This window comes from Kogia breviceps, chromosome 17 (genome assembly GCF_026419965.1).
Source record: "Kogia breviceps isolate mKogBre1 chromosome 17, mKogBre1 haplotype 1, whole genome shotgun sequence".
NCBI lineage: Eukaryota > Metazoa > Chordata > Mammalia > Artiodactyla > Physeteridae > Kogia > Kogia breviceps.
The window spans coordinates 9,591,234-9,614,579 of NC_081326.1; the positions used below are offsets into that span (position 1 = coordinate 9,591,234).

Here is a 23,346-nt window from a genome sequence, read left to right on the forward strand (position 1 = left end):
GGGGAAATTTTCCCAACTTCAGGGGAAATACTTCAAAGCCAGTCATTACACCAACCAATTACAACCCAGCAAGGGTCCCCGGAGACACTGGAGTGACTAGTCCCAGTTAGCCCTGGGCTAAGCTGTTAATGCCGACATTGTCCGTGTCTGGATGCAATAGACCATCATTTCACACCTTTGGGCATTCACCTGATGGAAACCAGTCACAAACTTCTAGCTCCTCTAGGCACAGATGCAAAGTTTGAGGAAGTTTATTTTCTCAACTCCCAACCTCTTCATTCTCTATGTCCTTCCCTATAGCAGTCAGTTAATTGTCAAGGTACAAGAGGAAAGCAAATGTTATTGCAATTCCTGAACTCACATAATTTAGGTAGCCTCATATTCTTCCTTAGAATAACATGGGTTCTCTTTTCAAGAGACAGGAAAATCCCTTATAATGCTGTGATCGGGGGAAAACATGAAATGAGATAGGCTTTTTTAGTTTTTAAAATTAGGGAGGATTCGAGCAAAGTGAGAACAAGCTCATTTGCCAGAACACTAGAACAATGGATTACCCCAGGAACATTTTAAAGAGATAGTTTTAAGTCATAAAACTATTACTGCTAAGTGTATTTGGAACTATTTGAGAGAATTAAATGTAAATAGTCTCAAAAATAACTGTGATAAGATCGTACATACTTATATATCAGATTAAGGGTAAATAAAACTTTGGAGGAATTTTGAAACTCAGAAGTTGAGGGCAGCCACACCTTCCCTCAAAACAGTTTTTAATGCTATTGCCAGAAATAAAACTGGTGAGCATGGCTCGGGTCCAGTGTAGCAGTTCTCATGTTCATTTATGCCTATGTGTATATAAATAATAGTACTTCGTGAATATATAGGAATTTACTTTTATATGCATAACTAAGTCAGCAAGAATATGGTTTTTTAAATGCATGTATAGCCAGATAACTAGAATGCTTTAACTGCAACCTATAAACTTTAAATTAACACATATTCTGTTCCTTTCTGTATTGCTCAATGTAGCATTCTTTTTTAAAAAAAAAAAAAGATTTTGGGGGGGATGTGGGCCATTTTTAAAGTCTTTATTGAATTTGTTACAATATTGCTTCCACTTTATGTTTTGGTTTTTTGGCCGCGAGGCATGTGGGATCCCCCCGACCAGGGATCGAACCTGCACCGCCTTCATTGGAAGGCAAAGTCTCAACAACTGGACTGCCAGGGAATTCCCAATATAGCATTCTTTATCATTTACGTTGTTTCTTTTAGCTATGAATCTTCCTCTCCTCTTTGGAAGCCTACATGTTTTAATTAATGAATATTATTTTTTAGAGCAATTCTAATTTACAGAAAATTAGAGCAGAAAGTACAGAGTTTCCACATACGCCCTCACCCATCCCACTCACACACACACATTTCCCCTTTTATCAACACCCTGCATTAGTGTGGTACATTTGTTAAAATTGATAAGGCAATATGGTTATATTATTATTAGCTAAAGTCCACGGTTTGCATTAGGGTTCACTCTTTGTATTGTACATTCCATGATCTTGATGAGTATATAATAACATGTATCCACTATGCCCTAAACGTCCCTAAGCCTACATATTTTAATGGAGCAATCTGCCTCTCTCAGTTGGATATTGGCTTCCCATGAGTGATGACATTGCATCCAAGCAGGTAACATGTTGAGCCTTTACAAAGTAATGAAGAAAAGTCAATAGAACTCAAAATATTGGAAAGGTCAACACCTACTCCAACTCTTGCTGGGAAAACTGCCAAGCTCATAATAATACTGTCTTTGGCTTGCTCAAGAAGGAAAAGATGATGCATGCATCTAAGATCTTTGAATATATCACTGTTTGAGATCAGAAAGAAATTTGGCCTACTATATTTAAGTGGGATAAAAAGAACTGAACATAGTATTATTTGGTTGACTCCAAAGTTCTAAAACTTGGTTAGCAACACCCAATGCCTAATATAATTCCCAAAGGTTGATACCGTTCAATATGAGTCTCCTGCAAGGTGAAAAAAATTTAAATGACATTGCAATATTGCAACAGCAGAGATGGAAGAGGTTATCTCAGAAGACAACAGTGATGTAGAAAGAGCATGCTCCATACACTAGGTAACCATGAACACTTCAAGTATGATTAGTAAATTTACTTTTTTGAATTTATGTTATGATAAGGAGTTCCTTGCAAAAAGAAAAAGGAATATATGATCAATTCTTGCACGTAATCAAGGTTTATAACCCCCCCCCCCCAAAAAAAAATGCTGATGAGCTGCTAGGTGACAACACTACATCAGATTGAGCAAAAGAAGGAAAACTTCTTTCCTTGGGGAAAAATAATCCTAACTTGAGAGATTGATACTGTGGTGGACCGGCGTTCAATTTCATAACTTTCTGTGTATACCCCCCGGGAACTTAATATTGCCAGAGAAAACCACAGAATCATGTCAACTGGACTCACTGCAAATTATGACACCTCATCTCAACCACTCCCTGCACATTGCTCAGAAATCATTTTAATTTTCCACTCCCTATTTCATATTACACTGCAACTGTATTAAAACCTTTTCAATTATCTTAGGACTTCATCCGCAGCCACGCTGGGCTGATGACATTGTCACTTCACTTCAAAGGTGGAGACTATCCAATTAAAGATTCTCCACGACCTCATCACCCACTCTACCTAACCCCCATCCAGAGAAATACGTGTTAACTCTTCCACCCCAGTTCCCTCCATCCTTGCCTATCAATCTTTCTCTGAGATTTGTTCTATCTGCCATCTCCCTTTTATTGCGTTTTCATTCTCTCCATCCTCACATACTCTTTATCCTATGCCTAGACACTTAATCAAGTTTCTTTTTCTTTTTTTTTTTTTTTGCGGTACGCGGGCCTCTCACTGTTGTGGCCTCTCCCGTTGCGGAGCACAGGCTCCGGACGCGCAGGCTCAGCGGCCACGGCTCAGGGGCCCAGCCGCTCCGCGGCACGTGGGATCCTCCCGGACCGGGGCACGAACCCGTGTCCCCTGCATCGGCAGGCGGACTCTCAGCCACTGCGCCACCGGCGAAGCCCTCAAGTTTCTTTTAATCCCTCAAATAAAGTTTGTTCATCTTTCAAGTTTTCATTGTACGTTGCACGTACTGAATCTTTAAAGAAGCCCGTTAAGTAGTTGATCGGGTAATTATATACTACATGTCAATACATTATATATTATATATGAATTTATTTTAGAAGTTGCCTGAAAATAGGCTGGAAATTCCCCTGCCCGACAGACGACGAGATGAAGATAGTGAACTCTCAGGGTGCTCAAGTGAAATGGAACCAACAATGATTCCCCAAGATAGACTAGAGAACGTGGATAATTCTCCCAGCCTTTTTCCAATACCTTAGAAACAGAAATCTCAGGTCCAGTTCTGATCTCATACTTTACAGTGACAGCTTCCTAAAAGCCCATTTCAGGTCTCTATAATTGGTGGTTGAGGCTCATCAGGGATAATACTTCATACCTACCCACTAGTAAAATCAATATAGAGATAAAATAGTCATAATAGAAGTGAGTTCTTCCATTGCAGATGTACGTAAGCATCTTTCCAAGGCAAATATACTAACATACCAGACCCTAGAGAAGAGACTCAGAGCTGAGATTACTGCTCAAAGACTGATACAGAAGGTAATAAATTATGTCAATGTTCTCCTTCTTTCAATCCCACTTTGAGTTCCTCTGTCACTTCTATCAGTCAGACAAAGTAACCCATTGGCTGTGAACTGCACAATGCAGAAAGCCATAAATAAGAGTTATTCTCATCAGACAGTAAGGTCTCATTTCAGAGAGGAGGAAAGCCGTAGACACAATCTGTCTCTAATATTTATGCTGGATGCTGACAGCTGGTTTCATTGTCTTTGGAAAATTGAATCAAAGGCAACAATAACAATTTGGTACGTGCCAAGTGCTTTACATGCATTATCTCATTTAATTCTCATAACAGCCCTACAACGTAATGTTTTTCTCCCAATTTTACAGATGAGAAGGGGAATTTCAGTGGGTAGTTTTGCAGTCACCTCATAATTGGGGTATGCCAAAGCCAGAAACATTTCAGCAACGCTGTTCTCATATTACCTAAAAATTATAATGATTAATGACTATTGATGGCACAGTCCATGCCAGGCACTGCCAAATTCCATTTAATCCTCACAACAACCTAATGGGCAGGTACTATTTTAATCTCCATTTATAGCTGAGTAACTTGCTCAAAGTCGACATAGAAGAAAAGCTGTCTGTTTCCAGAGTCCTCACCTCTAACCATGGTTAGATACTTTGAGGAGCTATAGGGTCCACATCGTGGGGACACCTCGGGAAAGGTCATCTGTCTGGCATGGTTTCCTGAGTGTCCAGTACAAAACTTGGAAAACATAAAACCCACCATAACAAGTGTTTTTTCCCCTAAATCCAAGTATTTCCAGAGAAGACTAAGAATAGATGAGAACAGTCCTCATAATATGGACATCGGTCCTGTTTACTCCTGAATGGGCTCCATCTCAGCTACTCTTCCCTGCTTCATGAAGAAACAAATTTTGCAAAGAGAGATGCCAAAGGACACCTGAACCTACTAGCCCTTTTGCCTCCTATGACTTGGACTTCCCATGTCCCCTGACTAGAGCTAAATTCTGCATTTAAATGGATTTCTTCAAAACACGGCTGAAACCACACCGTCATGAGCGGGTCACACCAAATCCCAAGACCCTCCTCCACGCTACTAACACTACTGTGAAATCCTAGAGCACTTCACAAGTCAACCTGATAGCAATCATCCAATAAATATTGATGAATGAATTTAATGAGTATTTAAAGTGCATTTACAATGCCGTTGACATCCTTTCCCAGTGCTTCCAATCAGTCGAAATAAGATTTATTGAGATACTCCCAGTCGCTATTCAACGCAATTCTAAAACTTACCTTTCCTTGTTTGTTATTACAGACTTACAGACTTCTATAGAATATTTTCTCTGTTCTTTCTGGGTTCCCTAACATATCCTAGTTTAAATGTATGGTTCCAGAGTAGTGCTAGGGCTTCGTATACTCTAGAGAACTTCCACATTTAGGGATGTAGGGAATATAAGGGATGCCTATAACCCAGATGGCACCAAGAGTACTTGATCTTCGCTTTGGCCCATGCCGCAGTGGAAACCGGTGGGGTATGAACACATCTGATAGAGGGAGTCACTTTGGCAATTCATGTTATAGGCAAAGTTGCTGCCAAAGTCCTCTTCAATCACCTATTCTGCAGTGTCACCCCAAAGTACACTGACTAGGTTATTACTGAAAATCATCCCAAATCATGATATCAGGATATACTGTTAGGCAACAGCCGTAGCTGCAGTGAAGAAGCACTAGGAAAAGAGAGGAACCACTTCCACTCTCTGCACATTGTGGTGGCTGGCAGATATTAAAGAGGTTTAGTTCGTGAAGTAAGTTTTTGAAGAACATAAGGATGTTCCATAAATAATACAGCTGATTATGGTGAATAAAAATAGTGCTATGAGCTACTTGTTCCCTACTGCCAATGGAATAAAACACCAAAATATTTTTTAAAAGTTCAAGTTAGTTTAAGCAACCTCACTTTGAGGTATGTTAATGGGCCCGAAAGTCAGTTAAAAATATGCTTTAAGTATTTTGTAATTCTCAAATCAAAAGGCTATTAGAGGGATTGTTTATTTACTTAAACACTCAAAATATATGTTTCTTCTGTGCCATGTAGATTCTAAATGCTTTAACAAGGTAACTTATTTAATCCTCCTCACAACTCTGTGAGGTATGTACTATTATTATCTCCATTTAAAAGATGTGGAAACTGAGGCACAGAGAAGTGAAATAACTTGCTCAAAGTCATACAGGTAGTAAATGTTGGAGCAAGCTTTCAAAGCTTGGCTCATAAAGTGGATTCTGGGCTCTGTAACACCGGACTATGCCCCCCCTCCATTAGGAATGCGTCTTATGGTTTAAAACGGTGAATGCTCGAAGACTCTGAGGACAGAGAAAAAAATACTTTTGTCAGTTGTCAAGTGTTTATTCCACAACAATGACATGACAGACACCACACGAGACATTGGGAATATATGGATAGCAAAAGAGATGAGGTCTTTACCTTTGAGGAGCTTATCTTCTGGTGGGAAATATAAGCCGCTCGAAACAAATATAGCTGAGCTTGATAATAGGGGTAGAACAGGGTGCCAGGGGCACACCAGCGGGGCACGTCACCCAGACTAAAGCTAGTATGGGAGGCTTCCTGGAGGAATTCCAAGAGAAAATCCAAAACTGGAGTGAGAATTATTTGGGAAAACAAGGTACAAGAAATAGCAAAGATGGTAAGGAAAGTGGAAGACCAGTTAGCATGTTCCAAGAGATGGAGGAGACTTTTTTTAAAAAAAACAAATAAATTCAGTCTGGCTGGATTGTAGAATGTGTAGTGGGACATGGAGGGAAATAAGGCAGGCTAGGGATGAAAGGACCAGATAATACAGTGCATTTTAGGTATTTTGAAGGAATATAGGTTTGTTTTTTATCCTTAGAGCAATGGGGTATCTTTAAAAGTTTTAAAGCAAGAGAGTAATATAATCAGATCTGCATTTTAGAAAGACTCTTTGGACGCAGTGAACAGATGAAAAATTATAACAACTCTGAAAACTAGGACCAATGGCTTGACCATTAATATAAAGTTGAATGGAAATATCACATGATATCGCTTATATGTGGAATCTAAAAAAATGATACAAATGAACTTGTTTACAAAACAAAAATAGAGTCACAGATGTAGAAAACAAACTTATGGTTCCCGGGGGGAAAGTGAGGGGGGGGATAAATTGGGAGATTGGGATGGACATATACACACTTCTATATATAAAACAGATAACTAATAAGGACCTACTGTCTAGCACAAGAAACTCTTCTCAATACCCTGTAATGACCTATGTGGGAAAAGAATCTGAAGAAGAGTGGAGATATGTATACGCATAACTGATTCACTTTGCTGTGCACCTGAAACTAACACAACTTTGTAAATCAACTCTACTCTATTAATTTTTTTTTAAAAAAAGAAACGTTTATGAACTATCAATAATTTTTAAAAAATATAAAGTCAAATGGCAATGAGCTAAGCTGCACAGGCACTGGCTAAACCACGCTGGGCCAGTTGGAAGAGCTTAGGAACATGTCCTCCTCACATCCCACTGTCTGCCCCTGGCTGCAAAGCTGGACAGTGGTGCTGGTGGACCTCTACTGTACGGCTGCCCCCTTTTGCAGTAGCCAGAGTGCTGTTTGCCTCTTCCGTGCCCGTTATCAGCGCCTCTCCATTTATAACCCAGGAGGAGAATACCTCTCTCAGGAAGCAAACAGCATATAAAGAGGGGACTAAGGAGGCTCCACATTATATTTTGGGAGGTGAAACCTCCACTAGTAAAAGACTGAAGTCGCCGAGACAAGGGAGTCATACGAGGGAGTTTTTATAGGCTCTTTAGCTATTTAGCAAGTCAGAAAATTAGGTAGTGGGTATAAGATAAAATACCTCTTGGTTCAGTCAAGTCACAAATACATACGTATACACATATATATACATATACATATCTCCCACTTTTATGTGCATAGCATTTTAATCTACGGTTGTAATATATCTAAGGTGTGGCCGGGCCGAACCAGGAAGTATAAATAGATAGATGGATAGATAGATGGGGGGCAGGGCAGAGGAGCAGTTAGGGGGTTGATTGTATACCTAATGGTTGTCACAACAAAAAATAACTACCATCTATTAGTTTACTGGAGTTCACAAAAATGTTTCATCAACTATTTATCCACTGACTTACAACGCATTGCTACAAATATACTATGCAAAACCCCTTACAACATATGACCTTTACATCTTGAAACGTATACATTCTGCATAGCCTAAATTGCCAATCTGTTTTGCTTTTTGGAGAAAAAAATCATTAGAAAGTGGAAGGTGTTCGGAAAAATGAGCTAAGAAAGATCACTCTTTTGGGGGCTGGGGGTGGGCATATGATGCCTGAAAGGAGAGACAAGTGTAGGGGCTGCTCTGGCTCCCACGTGCATGAGTAAGATGAGACTCCTGGGGCAGATCTTCTCGCCGCTCCCCGAGCCCTCCTTTCGGCCTCCTATACCCTCTGGCTGTCTGTCTGGTCCAGTGAGACTCAGCTACCTACTAAAAACCAAAAGGAAAAATAAGAGCTTTCTTAAAGGCGTAAATCTATATTACTCCACCTTTCTAAATCTAGCACTTAACACTAGTCAGTTTTAATACCCTAAACTATGACTAATCCAATGAAATATTGTACTGTATATGCTAAGATGCAGTCTTTTTGTTGTTTTATGTTTCTTCAACTAATAAATTAGTCAGATACATTGGTAACTCATAAATGTACTAATGTAATATAAATGTGGTTTGGAGCACGGATATCATACATTACAGATTCAACAATGTGTTTTGTCTATAAACTATGCGCTAGTTTATTCCTTCCCTAAACTCCAGTAAATACAGAGATAAACTCCAGATACTGGCTCTTACTTAAATTATGAGTCTGACATGCTTGAACATTCTTTCCTTGGAAGGAAGGAATGATATAGGGATGAGGGAAAAACAAAGTTTGTCTAATGAGACCAGAAATAAATTACTCTAAAGAGGAGTTCCTCAGATTTTCCTTACAAGCGAGTGGATGTGAGACATCCTTTTAGCTGGAAAAAGTTTATCAGAGGTAGAAGTAGGAGAAAGGCAAAAGAAAAATTTCCTCTTGGTGCCATATTTGGAAAAGAACATAACCCTTGGGGAAGTTGATAAAACATTTTAACCTGATATCTCCGTCGTATGAATGGTAGCAGCAACAAGTAATAATCTACCATCAAAAGGTGGTGGTGAGAAGGGAAGCCAACTCAGCACTTAAACTGACTTCTCCACGGACTGGTGGCATCCTAGTGTGGCTGGCATGGAGGTGGCTGCCTCTTTTGGAAGAAGGAGGGGAGACGATGCTGGAGGTTTGCCATGCCAAGGAGATTTTACTTTATCCCAATCCAAAGCCATGTCAATTTACAGGAAGGCAAGCAAACTCTTGCTGCTGTGTCTTAAACGCGGTATCAGGGCAAAGGATGCTTTGATACGTGTGCATTCCCTTACATCCAGCCACAGACGTTAAAAGTCAGTCTCATACAGAACATGAGGACGACATTTCAAGCACAACACATCAGTTTATTCAAGGGGTTGTTCAAAAATTAGGTACTTCTTTAAATTTCCATATTCACAACTTCTGTTACCAGCACTTTACTGTTTTTTTTTAACTTCCTCATGTTTCCTTCTTAGCATTTAGCATTCTCTTTTCCCCAGTCATGCAAAATCACAGGAAGAACATCTGAAAAAGAAGTGAGATCCTGCTGGCCCTCTGGATGGGAAGCTTGCTTACCTGTGTGCGCAGAGTAAAACAGAAATGATCTCGTGCAGACTTTTAAAGTCTCTGAACGCACTGCAGCTTTATTTTCCCAACGCTTGGGTTCATTACTCATAATACCTTAAGATACTGAGAGTGGGAGAAAAAAAAATGGGTCATGAATCCAATCCAATTTGAATGCCTCAATTTATGTCTCACTTCAATCACTACACATCTAGGTAATAGTGGGAACCAATTTGAAGCAAAACTGTAAAATGCAACTCATGATGATACTTGATTTATGGACTCACGAGGTTTTACACGCAGATCAGAGCAAACAGTGCCTATAAAAGCACTCTGTAACATGCAGGGTGATATAATTATCAGATATTATCATACATGAATGAGCCTTCGTCTATGATGGTAATCCTTAAGAACGACGTGCACTTTGAGCTATTTATCTGGCGACAGCGTTGGTTCAGCTAGAGTCACCACACTGTCTAGTCGTTCTATGACAGGCCAGAGTTAGAGGTAGAATCTGTATTGCGGACCAGGCTCCTTATGAGGTCATCTAGCCCAGAAAGAAGTCTACTGAAGTTAGAGTCTCAGCACAGTGTTCCCCCGGCTCTGTCCCCCAGAGGACCATCTTGTGCTGAGAAGTGCCGTGCCGTAGGCTGTCTTGGGAGACCATCCCTGTCTTATGGGAGATTCCAAAGACGGTGTCTTCCTTGACTGGGTCAGGCCTGGTAAGATAATAAGCTCCACATTTATATAACATAGTTTCAGCTTCCAGCAACTTGATCATCTCTCTTGATTCTCAAAATAGTTCTGTGAAGATATCAACCTGTTATTCCTATTCTCACGTTATAAATAAGGAAACTGAGGCTAAAATTAGGTGTGTGATCTGCCCAAAGTCACACAGCTTGTAAGTAGCAGAGCTGAGAACCGGACCCAGGTATTTGGATTCCAGGTCTCTATTTTCACTGTAATGCCCAAATTTCAGAAATTTGCACAACCCTCTCTTCTGAGAAGAAGAAAAGAAACCATATGAGTTTTGGGTAAATGTCACTTGCTAGGAAAATAGGTTGACGTGAAGACGTTGAATCTATGACAATAGCCTTGTCTCAGAGGTGCCCTGGGGCTCCGAATCTCAGGATACAAGGTATCCGGTGAAGACTGGGAGGAATGCCTCACTCCTAAACAGAACGGTAACAAATCTGCACCCGAGGAGCAGCAGGGACGCTGCTAGCATGTTACAATGTCAAAACTTCCAAACCTGCCTGGCGATCTGAATCCGTAGACTCTGAAAATAACCGGGCAGTGCTTGCCTGGTGAAGATCCCTCTCAACTCAGGAGTGTGGGCACCAGATTAGCCATATCGGGCGAGGGGAGCATTAGCTCTTGCTAAACACCCGTCTTGGCTCTATGCTGTATTCATGTGACATTTGTAATCAGAACCTGTAGGTGCAGAGAGAGCCTACACGAATAACTTGCCTAAAGCCACTCTTCCGACGGGTGGCAAACCCAGGATTCAAACCCAAGCCTCTCAGACTCCCAAGTTCGTGATCTTTCAGCTACAGCTGCCTTCCAAACTCTTGAAGTAACAATTTAGTCACTCACTCTGGGAACTACCCTGAGATCCTTCCCAATTTACCGCTGCATTATTAACAGGGATATTAGGTGTATGAGTCATAAATGTGGCTGTCTTTCATTGATTACCAGATACTTGGTGTATTTTGGTTTTAATCGCTTCAACAACCCTCTGTATCGGGCCACTTTTTGTGTAAAGGAGCCAAGCACCAGAGGCAGAGGGTGGCGTGTTTCACCACAGCACACCTCCGAGTGCCAACACGCCTACCCCTATCCCCCACTATCTGGTCAGATGGCTCTTTCTTCCCCTGCATGTGCCTGTTTTCCATGCCAACAGCAGACTAAAAGGAATAACTCGGTAGTGTTAAAATACTGTATTCTTAAAACACAGACTTACTCGAGCATGGACTTGAGGATGTGGGGAGGGGGAAGGGTGGGCTGTGACGAAGCGAGAGAGTGGCAGGGACATATATACACTATCAAATGTAAATTAGATAGCTAGTGGGAAACAGCCGCATAGCACAGGGAGATCAGCTCTGTGCTTTGTGACCACCTAGAGGGGTGGGATAGGGAGGGAGGGAGAGAGGGTGATGCAAGAGGGAAGAGATATGGGAGCATATGTATATGTATAACTGATCCAGTTTGTTGTAAAGGAAAAACTAACACACTATTGTAAAACAATTATACTCCAATAAAGATGTTAAAAAAAATAAATAAATAAAATACTGTATTCCACCCGCTCCGCGGCATGTGGGATCTTCCCGGACCAGGGCACGAACCCGTGTCTCCTGCATCGGCAGGCGGATTCTCAACCACTGCGCCACCAGGGAAGCCCAATACTGTATTCTTAATAGGTTCCATTTTTAGGTCAGCTGACTCTTGTTTCAGCCAATAGAATGTTTTAACTTTTGCACTGTGCTTTGAGACAATTTTATAGCAAAGATTTTGCTTTTATAAAATGAAAATAAGTTCGTACGTACTTAAGATCATGTGGCTGACAAAGGCAAAACAAAGGGCAGATCCTAAGTCTTATAAGACAAACATAACAGCTGAGGTCACCAATAGTTTAGGCAATTAAAGATTGGATTCCCCAAAGGAAGATATATATATAATGAGTTATTTTTTTTTTTTTTTTTTTTTTGTGGTACGCGGGCCTCCCACCATTGTGGCCTCTTCCGTCGCGGAGCACAGGCTCCGGACGCGCAGGCTCAGCGGCCATGGCTCACGGGCCCAGCCGCTCCGCGGCACGTGGGATGTTCCCGGACCGGGGCACGAACCCGCGTCCCCTGCATCGGCAGGCGGACTCTCAACCACTGCGCCACCAGGGAAGCCCTAATGAGTTATTTTTAAAAACCTTGCATGTGGGCCTGCTTTAACAAATCACCTCTTTGCGTTACTACCCAAATCCTAAATTGTAAATGAATTTAATCATTTCTCACTAATCTATTTAGCTTTATAAATTACATTCAGGTTGGTTTTTGCTTTGCTTCGTTTTATTGGAATAAGACGAAGTATTTTTTTTTTTTTTTTTTGCAAGCAAGCTACAAATCCTGAATGAAAAAGGGTTGGTTAGATTAATACTTAGTCTACGCCTAAATCTTCTGATATAAGGCAGAACTTTTTAATAATGTGAGTGCTTTAAAAATGGAAGAGGCTTCATAAGTACACTCTATCCCCAAGACATATTCAGATAGAGGACAGATGGTCATTTGGATATTCTAAAGGGGATTGAAGCATCTGAGAGAGAACTAAGGTCCATTTCCAATCTAACAATCCATTAAATTCTATGAAGTAAGTAAAATTTTAAGTTGTAAAAATATGCATCCCACAAGTTTGTTAACATTATTAATTGTCTATCTTTAGAAAAAGAGTTCGATTTAAAAGAACCACACTGTGGACCTCGCAGCTGTGGCCGCATATGGGACCAAGACAGGATTTAAAGTAGCTGAGTTTTATAGTCTTATTATATTTCAAGAAGATCCATTCGATCCTAGGTTGCATATACCCATAGCCATCCTATAAAGCATCACGTTTAGAAAAATCAAACTTTTCTGGGACCATGCCTCAATGGCCCCCCTTTTTTTTCTAACTTGTCAACACGTTCACCATTGCCAGCATGAAAGACAATTTAGCAGCAGGTTTAATATTGCAGCATTTCCGAAAGTTGGTCAATATTGGAAGAGAGACAAGAAAAGGTGATGGAATTTTCTCATCTACACTAGCTAGGTATAGTGTGGGCTGGCCTAAGGTTAGAGAAGTGGTCTGAATGACTTCCCAATACTCCCTTCAGTCCTAGTTCTCTGTGATATTCTCTCTCCTTTTAACTAGCAAGGGCAGCTGAAGGTGGAGAGACCTGTATTCACTCATTTGCTCATTCTTTTTTAAAAAGCCATGGATTTTATGTGAAAGACAGACAAAAAGAAAAGAGGAAAATAGGAAGGAAGAGAGGGAGAGAAGTGAGAAGCAAAACAAGAATGAAAAGATAAGAGATACAGGTATATCATCGAATGGACAAAAATCCTTGATTCCTGACTAGCAGAGCAGCACCAGAGAGCTGCATTCCCCGGTTCCATTTCATTTTTGCCTGAGCGTACTTAGGTGAGCCCTGTTGAGATGTCAGGGTCTGCTACGCAGCGTACGTGGCTCACTAAAAGGTATTTGGCGTGAAGACGATGAATTTTCAAACTAGTTCAAGAGTAATTGAAAATGGAATTCTGAGAAAAGCTAACGTGTATCCTTATCTCCACATAAACACATCAATACTCATTTTAAGCCTGCCAGCTATCTATCTGCTAGGAAACACTCAATACTGCTTCTTGTACACTGAGCAGACATTGAGTTTTCTCTCGAAAACTAATAGTACAATCATTTGCAACAAGAAATTCTTCTTTGTCTGATGAAATAGTACCATCCCTGAGCTGCTGCCTTATAATTCTGGAGACACAGGAGTTCAGCCTATGAATTTCATACCCATAAGTGGAGCTCAGACTCAGGCCGTAATATCACAGACTACAGCTGCAACGGACCTTAGACATCACCCGGTCGAACCCCATTATTGTGTAGGTAAAACAGTGAGCTCTTAAAAGCCATATTAATTCCCAAGTTGCCTGTTATTTTTATTTTCAAAATTGACTGTTCTCATTTTTCTTAATAAGCAGGGCTCCACATTTCTAGAAAAAAAATCCCCTTGGGGTAGCAGTATATCTCTAGTTCTAGCCTGATTTTTTTTTTTTTAAATCACAAATATGTTTACACATTCTGCAGTTAGAGTATTCTGCTTACTGTGAGTCTGGTCCTACTTAGAGCAAAGGTAATGACTTTGGAGGGAAAATTTTACAATTCTGCTCCAAGTATCTAAGACTATATCACCACAAAGAAGCAGGCTGAAAGACACATGAGAATCCTTTATCTCATTTGATCCTTCTGCAATCCAATGAGATGAGTATAATTTTTCCCTTTTACAGATAAGAAAACCGAGCCACGAAGTCAATGAACTACTCAAAAGAAACATACAAGTAAGTGGGAGATCTGGAACCTTAAACCTTCAAGAAATAAACAAATTCCTGGAGGAATCAGGTAGTGATAGGATCAAGCACAAGTTAATGGAATTAACCGTGGAAAAAAGGAACAGCAGTCAGGAGAACAGGGAGTGGAGGTACAAGAGATTTTCTGAATTGAAGAGAAAGAAGCTGACAGTATTATTGCCACAGAGGCCCTCAATGTTCTAAGTAAATCAGGAAAGCTTCTCTCTTAAGTGTAAAAGAAGTAAGAATAAGACTGAGGACATAAGAAGTAGAGCAATGGATTGGAACTGCTGCATCCAAATGTGATGTAACATCACAGAAAACAGGGTTGAGGATAGACGGAATCAATTTCTAGAGGACCCAATTAGTATGCTTTTATGACCTTCTCTCCAACTGGCAGGACAAGAGCTGGTAATGCATAGTATCAGGCTGCAGTAGATCCCAGAACTGGCGCGCCAGGTCCACTGCAAGACTGAGAACACGCCAGATTACTGCACTCTCAAAATGTCGAGGTTTCATCAGTGGTCATGGGACCTAGAGTAAATAGGGATTCAAAAAAATTCAAAAGTAAATCAATAGCCCCAGGGAAAAGGACTTCTAAAAATAAAAAGTAAATATCAGGTTATTTGGTGTGAAAGGATATTCAAGGGACAACTTATAAAGATTGGTGAGAAAAGGAAACACTGATAATAATACTACTGATATAATAATTAGTATAAAGGATCTTAAGATATTAGAGATAAACCATTCTAGGTGGGGATGAGATCCCATGGGAATAATCGTAAAGTGAAGGTGAAGATGAGGAAGTTAAGAAAAAAAATCAAGTATCCAATAATTAAGTAAAACATTTTAAGGATGTTCACAGGAGCTAATGTAGAAAAGGCAAACTATAAAATGAAATTATCAAGATGGATGAGAGTGATAGAAAGTAGTTGATGAATAACAATGAGGATAGAAAGAAGCAAGTAAAATGGATAAAGGGTGTCCAAAATATAGTAAAGGGTTATTTACATTAAAATTATGTCACAAAGCAAGTTTCAATGCAACTCCTCTTCCAAATATAATATAGAAGCCACATTTCCTAAAAGGGGGACATGATGGTGTCAGGAAATTCTTTATTAAGATTAGATTTTAATCATCTCATTCCTTCCTTCATTCTAAATATTCCTGGAACACACCTGCCAGGAGCTGTACTAGGTACATGGTATACAATAGTGGTCAAAACAGATACAATTCTAGTTCTCAGGAGCCTAAAGTCTTCATTGTAAACATGTAAAAGTCTAGAGAGATCATCTGTATAGCATCAAATTTAAGGTTAAACCCATCGGTCTCTCATCTATAAATCAGTAGACTAAGATATAACTAATTAGTTTCAGAGCCACAGCTAGAAGCCAGGTTTCTGTGTTACCAGCCCAGAGCTGTTAGACTAAATTATGCCAAATCACTCAGTACCATACCAAGGAAGAGATGTTTAAAAAAAAAAAGTGTTGTTTTCATAATTCTAAGATGCCTTCTTTACAATCACTGCTTTACAACCTCCTCCTAAGCTCTGCTTTTCCCTAGATGCCATGTCGCTTGGAAAAGACAAAGAGTAGACTGATTTGAGATTTCCCTATTCTCCTTTTCAGTTCTTATCCTACAATGAGAAATTACCACTCAATGGGTGGTAAAAATAGAAAGTCAGAAGAACAAGATAAGAATCTGACAAATTCTGGGCATCCTTTTTATTCCTCCATAGCGCCTAACAGAGTGTCTTTTGCAAAGTAGGTAATCAATAAGAATTAATTTTATTTTTAATTATGTGTCCTTTCAGTAACATGTAAATTTAAAAATTCAATGCTTAAAGCTTAGTTCATGAAAAACTATACAGACTTCTAACTTTTACATTTAAAGAATGGTTTTTCTGACTTTTAGGTTTCATAAATATTTAAGGCCCATATGGTGTATATGCAATATGTGTTTCTGAATCACCACTATTGGAATTAATTTATCAGCGTAGCACATGCTGACATTTCTACAGTTTCGGGTACATACTGTGCCTGACTTTTCCCACCCCAGGACAGCTGTTGAGAAGCAATGGTAAACCACCTAGACATGTTCTATACAATATCCTAGACCAGAGAAAATAATTTGAAGACTCATACTATCTCTGAAAGAAGAGACTCTCTCCTTTAACCCTTTCTATGGGAGCCAGAATATCATCACATACAAAACGTGGTCTTTTATTGACAAGAGGTGGACGTGACACAAAGGCCATCAGCCAAATGCCAGGACAGCACAGTGTTCCCACAGGTGCCCAAGCAGGAGGCATCCAAAGCCCAAAGGCAGTAGGAGTCACAGCCTCTTCCCAGTATCCAGGCAATGCCATGGCTCTGCCCCACCCCTCAAACAGACACACATTCACACACTCCACGTTTGACCCTCTCGTCTACCAGAGGCACACACTTTTCTCCAGCAACCACTGCATAAGTCAGAGCTCCAATAGTTTTCCTCTGTGCTTTACCTGTAAACACAGACATCCACAACAAAACACACTTCCGCAATAAAGAAATCCATCATTATAAGCTTAACTGTCACAGGAGCTGGGCAACTGTTTACATTTTAGCGATAATTGAAAGAGAAGAGGGGGAAGGGTAAGCTGGGACAAAGTGAGAGAGTGGCATGGACATATATATACTACCGAATGTAAAATAGCTAGCTAGTGGGAAGCAGCCGCATAGCACAGGGAGATCAGCTGGGTGCTTTGCGTCCACCTAGAGGGGTGGGAGGGTGGGAGATCCAAGAGGGAGGAGATATGGGGATGTATGTATATGTATAGCTGATTCACTTCGTTATAAAGCAGAAACTAACACACCACTGTAAAGCAATTATACTCCAATAAAGATGTTAAAATTTTTTTAAAAATTTGTTTAAAGAAGATGTGGCACATATATACAATGGAATATTACTCAGCCATAAAAAATTATAGCATGAATAATTATTTTATAAGATCCTTTAGATCACATACAAAACATGTTTATAAAAATTATATACATTATATTTATGTGCTCAGTACTTGATCTACTATAATAATCTACTTTTAATAAATGTCTCTTTAAATTTAAAAAAAAAAAAAAGGAAGAGAAGAATATGGTTGAGTCTACAGTTTGAGTGCCTCTCCCTGGTTGATTGAATAGATTATAGTTCTATCCCTAGAATCTTTCTGTGAAAGAACAAGGGTACAGAATCCTCCTTCTCTTCTGGGTCGTTATCTTCATTCTCTGCCTGGAGAAAATCCCACCCTTCAAAAATCTCTCAAATATCCCTTGTTCAATGAAGTTTTCCTTAAAGCCCCTGGGAAGAATTAATTCTCCTGTAGCTATGCTAGTATACAGCACTTTGCACGTGATATTAAAACACTTAAGACTTTGCGTAATAGTTGGTGTGTGTTTCTATTCTATTAGCCATCACTGTCTCTGTGCTTCCAAAGTGCCTTCTATGTATATGTCGGTGTTACATAACTCGCTGTGCTGTCTGTGATTCATCTGCTTTCACATCTGTCTCTTTTCCTCCCTCTTCCATCTACCCTTACAAGGTGATCTTGTTGAGACCAGGACGGAGACTCTAGTTAATTTATCTTGGCATCTGCCATTCGGTCAGCAAGCAAAGGCTTCCAAGAGACTAAATGTGGTCACTGCCCTGGGGGTTGCAAGGGCCGTCAGTGGAACCCCAGCCTGTGTCTAGTCTACCTGACTCTTCTGCCATAAGCGGTTCTAGGTCAAACTTCCGTACCTGTTGCCTTTGCTCCTCCCCCTTACGACCCTTGGAGAAAAACGCCTTCTTGCTTCTGGTTACAGAGTAGTGTCTATAACCACTTTGTAAGTGTCACCCTCGATACCTCCTTCTTAAGAACAGTGATTGGTCTATGTCTTCTGACTTGGGCCATACTCTCCTGATCAAAGCATTCTGTGTTCTTTGTTGCTTCTCTGTCTTGTTTCCTTTGGCTGCTCCACCCTGGTCTGTTTCTAAGCCTGCTTTTAGGATCTGCCCGCTAGAATATCCAGCTTTTTGCTTCCTGTCTTTTCACGTTTCCTTAATCGACCACAGGACCCAAGGAATCTATAGTCTATCCTCACTTCTTTTTTATTACTCTTATAAATGTTTTCAGTTCTAAGAGTCAATGAGCATTTCACAACTTTATCCCACGTTATTCTCTCTCCAGGGCATCTGCCCTCACCTGCAAAAGAACTATCTCGTACCTTCACAATAGCCTCATTCATACATTGATGGTGTAAATTTGCATCCTAGGGGGAAAAAAAATCTCTTAACTGATTCCTTTAAGCATTTTAAAATACATTCGATTCTACACTGAAATTCCACCATTCTTCCTAGATTCCTGTCATGGTAGGAGCAGGGAGTTTGGAATCAAAGAAATACAAGTGGAACCCCAGCTTTGTGATCTTGATTTTCAGATATTTCTCATTGAGACACCTTCAGTGCCTCAGTAAATCTGGAGTAAAAACACCCAACTATCATGTTGTTCTGAAGGCTCATAAAGATTATATGATACATGGTAGGCACTCAATAAATGATAACTATTTTTAGTAAAGAAAAAGCAAATCTCTACTTGTTGTACGGGGATACTCAATTTGTGTTCATAGGAAGTCTGACGGAAAAAAGAAAAAAAGATATTTAAAATCAGTTTCATCATAGTGGCCTCCAAATCCAACACCTTCAGTAACATTTGTCTGAATGTGAGATGCTTTATTTTTCATTTTTATAAAAACCTTCTGCATATGAAGAGACTATTTGGACCATTTTATGAAAGACCAGGGAGCCTAGAATGAACTATTTGCTGGAACTGTCTGCATTTCTGAGTCCTGCACGTTGTTGTATCTCTGTAAATAGTGGTGTTGCCATCACTTCTGCCTAGAGCAAAGATTTAACTGCTCCATAAAGATGGCAGGGCCACCTAAAAGCTATTTCATTAATTCAGAAAACAGATTACCTTTGAGCCAAATCTCTGCCATCCTGATGCGAGACCGAGCTTGAAACTACGGCCACAGATCTGCTGCACACTCATAGTGGTTGCTGCCCAGCTACGGACACAAAGAAGACACCATCGATTTTATAATCAATAAAATGAATACTGAGGGTCAATAAAATTAGAAAGATGACAAAGGCCACATACTGGTTCTCCAACTTCTTGTTTGATTCTATCATGTTCACGCATTTGAACTCAATAGTTCCCACAAAGAGCACTAAAGGTGAAGATGAAGAGACCCCCTACTGAAGGAGGGCGTTGGCAATCTTGAATCTTATTGGATGTCCACCAATGGAAAAGATTCTGACAATACTACCCCCTAAAGTGTACCTATTCACAGTGTCCTATAATTCACATCTACTCCCTGCCCACCTCTCATACTATATCTGTGGTACAGAGTAAACCCTGGACAGATACTTTCAAAAACCCTTCCTGAGTGAGAGCTTCGCATCCATTCATTTACTCATTCACTCATCAACATTCCTTAAGAGCTTCCTATGGGCCAGATACTAAGCTAAAGCTGTGGATACAATGAAGAATAACAAAGACACTGTCCCCGTCCTCCAATAGGGGCAATGGCATCCCCTTACAATAGGGTGCTAGCAGTCTGTAAGGACGGAGGGCTCACCGATGAGGTATCTGAGAAAGCCTAACATTTTCACTGAAACCTGAAGAATGAACAGAAGGTAGCCAAGTGAAAGGGGAGAGTTGAGAGATGAGGCTGCAGGTAAGAAGAAACCAGGATTTTTAACTCATGCTAAAGCCTTTAAACTTTATAATAGAAGTAATGGGGGGAAGGTCACTGGAGAATTGGGGTGGGGGCAGTCTGATACGAATATTGTTCTAGGGACTTCCCTGGTGGCTCAGCGGTTAAGAATCCGCCTGCCAATGCAGGCGACACGGGTTTGAGCCCTGGTCCGGGAAGATCCCACATGCCGCGGAGCAACTAAGCCCGTGTGCCACAACCACTGAGCCTGCGCTCTAGAGCCCACGTGCCACAACTACCGAAGCCCGAGCGCCTAGAGCCCGTGCTCCGCAACAAGAGAAGCCACCGCAAAGAGAAGCCCGTGCACCTAAACGAAGAGTAGCCCCCGCTCGCTGCAACTAGAGAAAGCCGCGTGCAGCAACGAAGACTCAACACAGCCAAAAAAAAAAAAAAAAAAATTGTTCTACTTTTTTATTATATTTTCTGATTTTCTCATCATAAACATGTATATTGATTTTACAACAAGAAAGTCAGGAAGGAGTAAATTTAAGTTTGAATTAATAAAAAGAAAGAGAAAATTATAGTAAGAAAGTAAGGCTGAGCCAGAAATCTCTTGGTATTTTTTTAAATGTATATTATCATAGTCTTACTGGAGATAGACCATACGTTTAGCTCTGAACTTATAAGAAACCAATGAAAAGCAGGAAAATCCACTGGTTTCTTAAGGCACAAGGTCCATGAACAAGAAGGCCAGAATGGCTAGAAGGGAAAAAGTGGGGAGAAAAAAGAAGGAAAGGAACTAGAAGAGTAGGTGGTAGGTAGATGGTGTGGGTCACTGTAAGGACTCGGGATTTTATGCTGAGTGAGACAGAAAGTTTTGTGTGGCTTTGAGCTGTGGAGCGAAGCGACTTGATGTACAGGTTAAGAGTTCACTTTGGCAGCTCTGTGGGGGATGGGCTATCTTGGGGAGCAGGAGAGTCAAGAGTAGAAATAAGGACGCCAGTCCGAAAACTACTGCAGTAGATCAAGAGGGAAATGACGGTGGCTTCGTGTAAGATGGTAAAGATAGAGAAATGTGGTCTGACTTAGGAAAGATGGAGCTGATAGGGTTTGCTGATGGATGGGTACGGGCTGAGAGAGAAAGGGGAATCCAAGGTGGCTTCTAGTTTGTTTGTTTGTTTGTTTTCTAGGGAATGGGTATATCATTTACTGAGATAGGAAAACTGGAAGGATTTGGCAGGGGATAGGTTTGGGGAGGGGTAGGAAATCAGAAGCTCTATTCTGGACACGTTAAATTTGAGATGCCTTTTGCACATTTGTCTGTGAAAAGAGGCTTCTTAACAAAGACGAGTCCCTGTTTCATGGCATGTCAGGAAGTAGGGCAAAGTGAAGGAATTTGGTAAGAAAGTTGAAGAAATACCTTGATGCTTAAAGGCTCTCTTCTAAGTATAAAAGTTTTCTGAATACCACAGCCATTAGCTTTATTTGCCAGAACTTGGCAATCTTGTCTCAGAATTCTGGGTTTTTCAGATCTGAGAAGCTTCTGCAGGGCCCCTAATAGCATTCCTTCTCTGCCCCCTTCTCCACTCATGTTCATTCAGCTCATTCCAGAAATGTTTTCTCTCCCTCACTTCCTGCAGCCCTCCTATGCCATCCTATGCTCAGCCCTGGAAACATTTCCTTTGAGGACTCTCAGGGTAGCGCTGGTGCTAAGACTTGACTCCTACTCTCAGGAAGGGGGATGAGACCTTTGGGAAGTGATCCTGAAATCGTTATCTCTGGGCCCTGCCCAACTATCACCTGGCCAAACAGGTTGCCTCTCAGGAATTCTAAGGCGCTGAACCAATCCCTTTCCATGGATCAGAATGATAGGGTTGGGTTTTTCTATGAGACTCAAACAAGATAATGATTAGAAAAGCAATTTTAATGAACTGTGTGTGATATTACGTCTCCTCTGTTGAACCCAGAATAGCTCAAGAACCCCAGATTCTTTATTCCTTCGGCAATTATTAACAATGTGCCAATCACCAATGTGTGTCAAAAGTGTTTTATTATAGAAAACTCACAGACCAATAGGAGAGACATTCATAAGATATACTTGCAAAAAGAAGTGCGTATCGAAGTGCACAGAAAGCCAGAGGATGGGGTAGCTCCCTCCTCCTGGAAAGGACGTGACAAAGAGGCAATGTCCCCTATAGGATGTGAAGAAGAGCCATTAAAGAATTTTAAGTATGATCAGTTTGAATGTCAGGAAATACAGTGGCAGCAAGAAAAGAGAATAGATTGGAAAAGGGTGAGAAGGGAGACCAGGTAGAGGTTATTAGAACATTCCATGAGCGAGATGGTGATGATATCTGAACTGAAACAATTATCCCAGGGATGGACGAGAGAAGATGGATTCTTGAGATAGTTACATGGCAAAAAATTTTTTAAAAGACCACTTCCTGGGGCTTCCCTGGTGGCGCAGTGGTTGAAAGTCCACCTGCCGATGCAGGGGACACGGGTTCGTGCCCCGGTCCGGGAAGATCCCACGTGCCGCGGAGCGGCTGGGCCGCGGCTGGGCCCGTGAGCCGTGGTCGCTGAGCCTGCGCGTCCGGAGCCTGTGCTCCGCAACGGGAGAGGCCGCAACAGTGAGAGGCCCGCGTACCGCAAAAAAAAAAAAAAAAAAAAAAGACCACTTCCTGCCTGTATTTCTGCCTATTTAAATATTCAGAAAAGGGGGAGAAACCATGGACGATGAGAAAGATTCTGGCTCGAATATGATCTTGGCTATAGCTTTCAAGATGCAATTTATACACTCAATGTTTGAGTTTGAGTTTTCCATGGATATTTAGCCCTGCTTTCTCCCAATGCAAATCCATTTTCCTTTACTGAATTTCTTCAAATGACATCATGAGGGAGACTCCAAACAAGTCCAGCACAAAATACTTTTCCTGAGAAGAATGGCCAATAATACCATAATGTCAAAACTCTCCAGGAAGATTTAGATGTGTTTCCTGGATGATTGCTTAAATGAGATATCACCTATTGCAAACTGCAAATAGAGTGCCTGGCACTTTAGAACTACTCA

General features: G+C 40.7%; 1 long non-coding RNA gene across 4 annotated transcripts in view; it reads right to left on the reverse strand.

The window, feature by feature from the left end:
- LOC136792884 (uncharacterized) overlaps positions 1-23,346 on the reverse strand; it is a 446,126-nt gene that overhangs the window by 412,930 nt on the left and 9,850 nt on the right. The window lies entirely within an intron of this gene.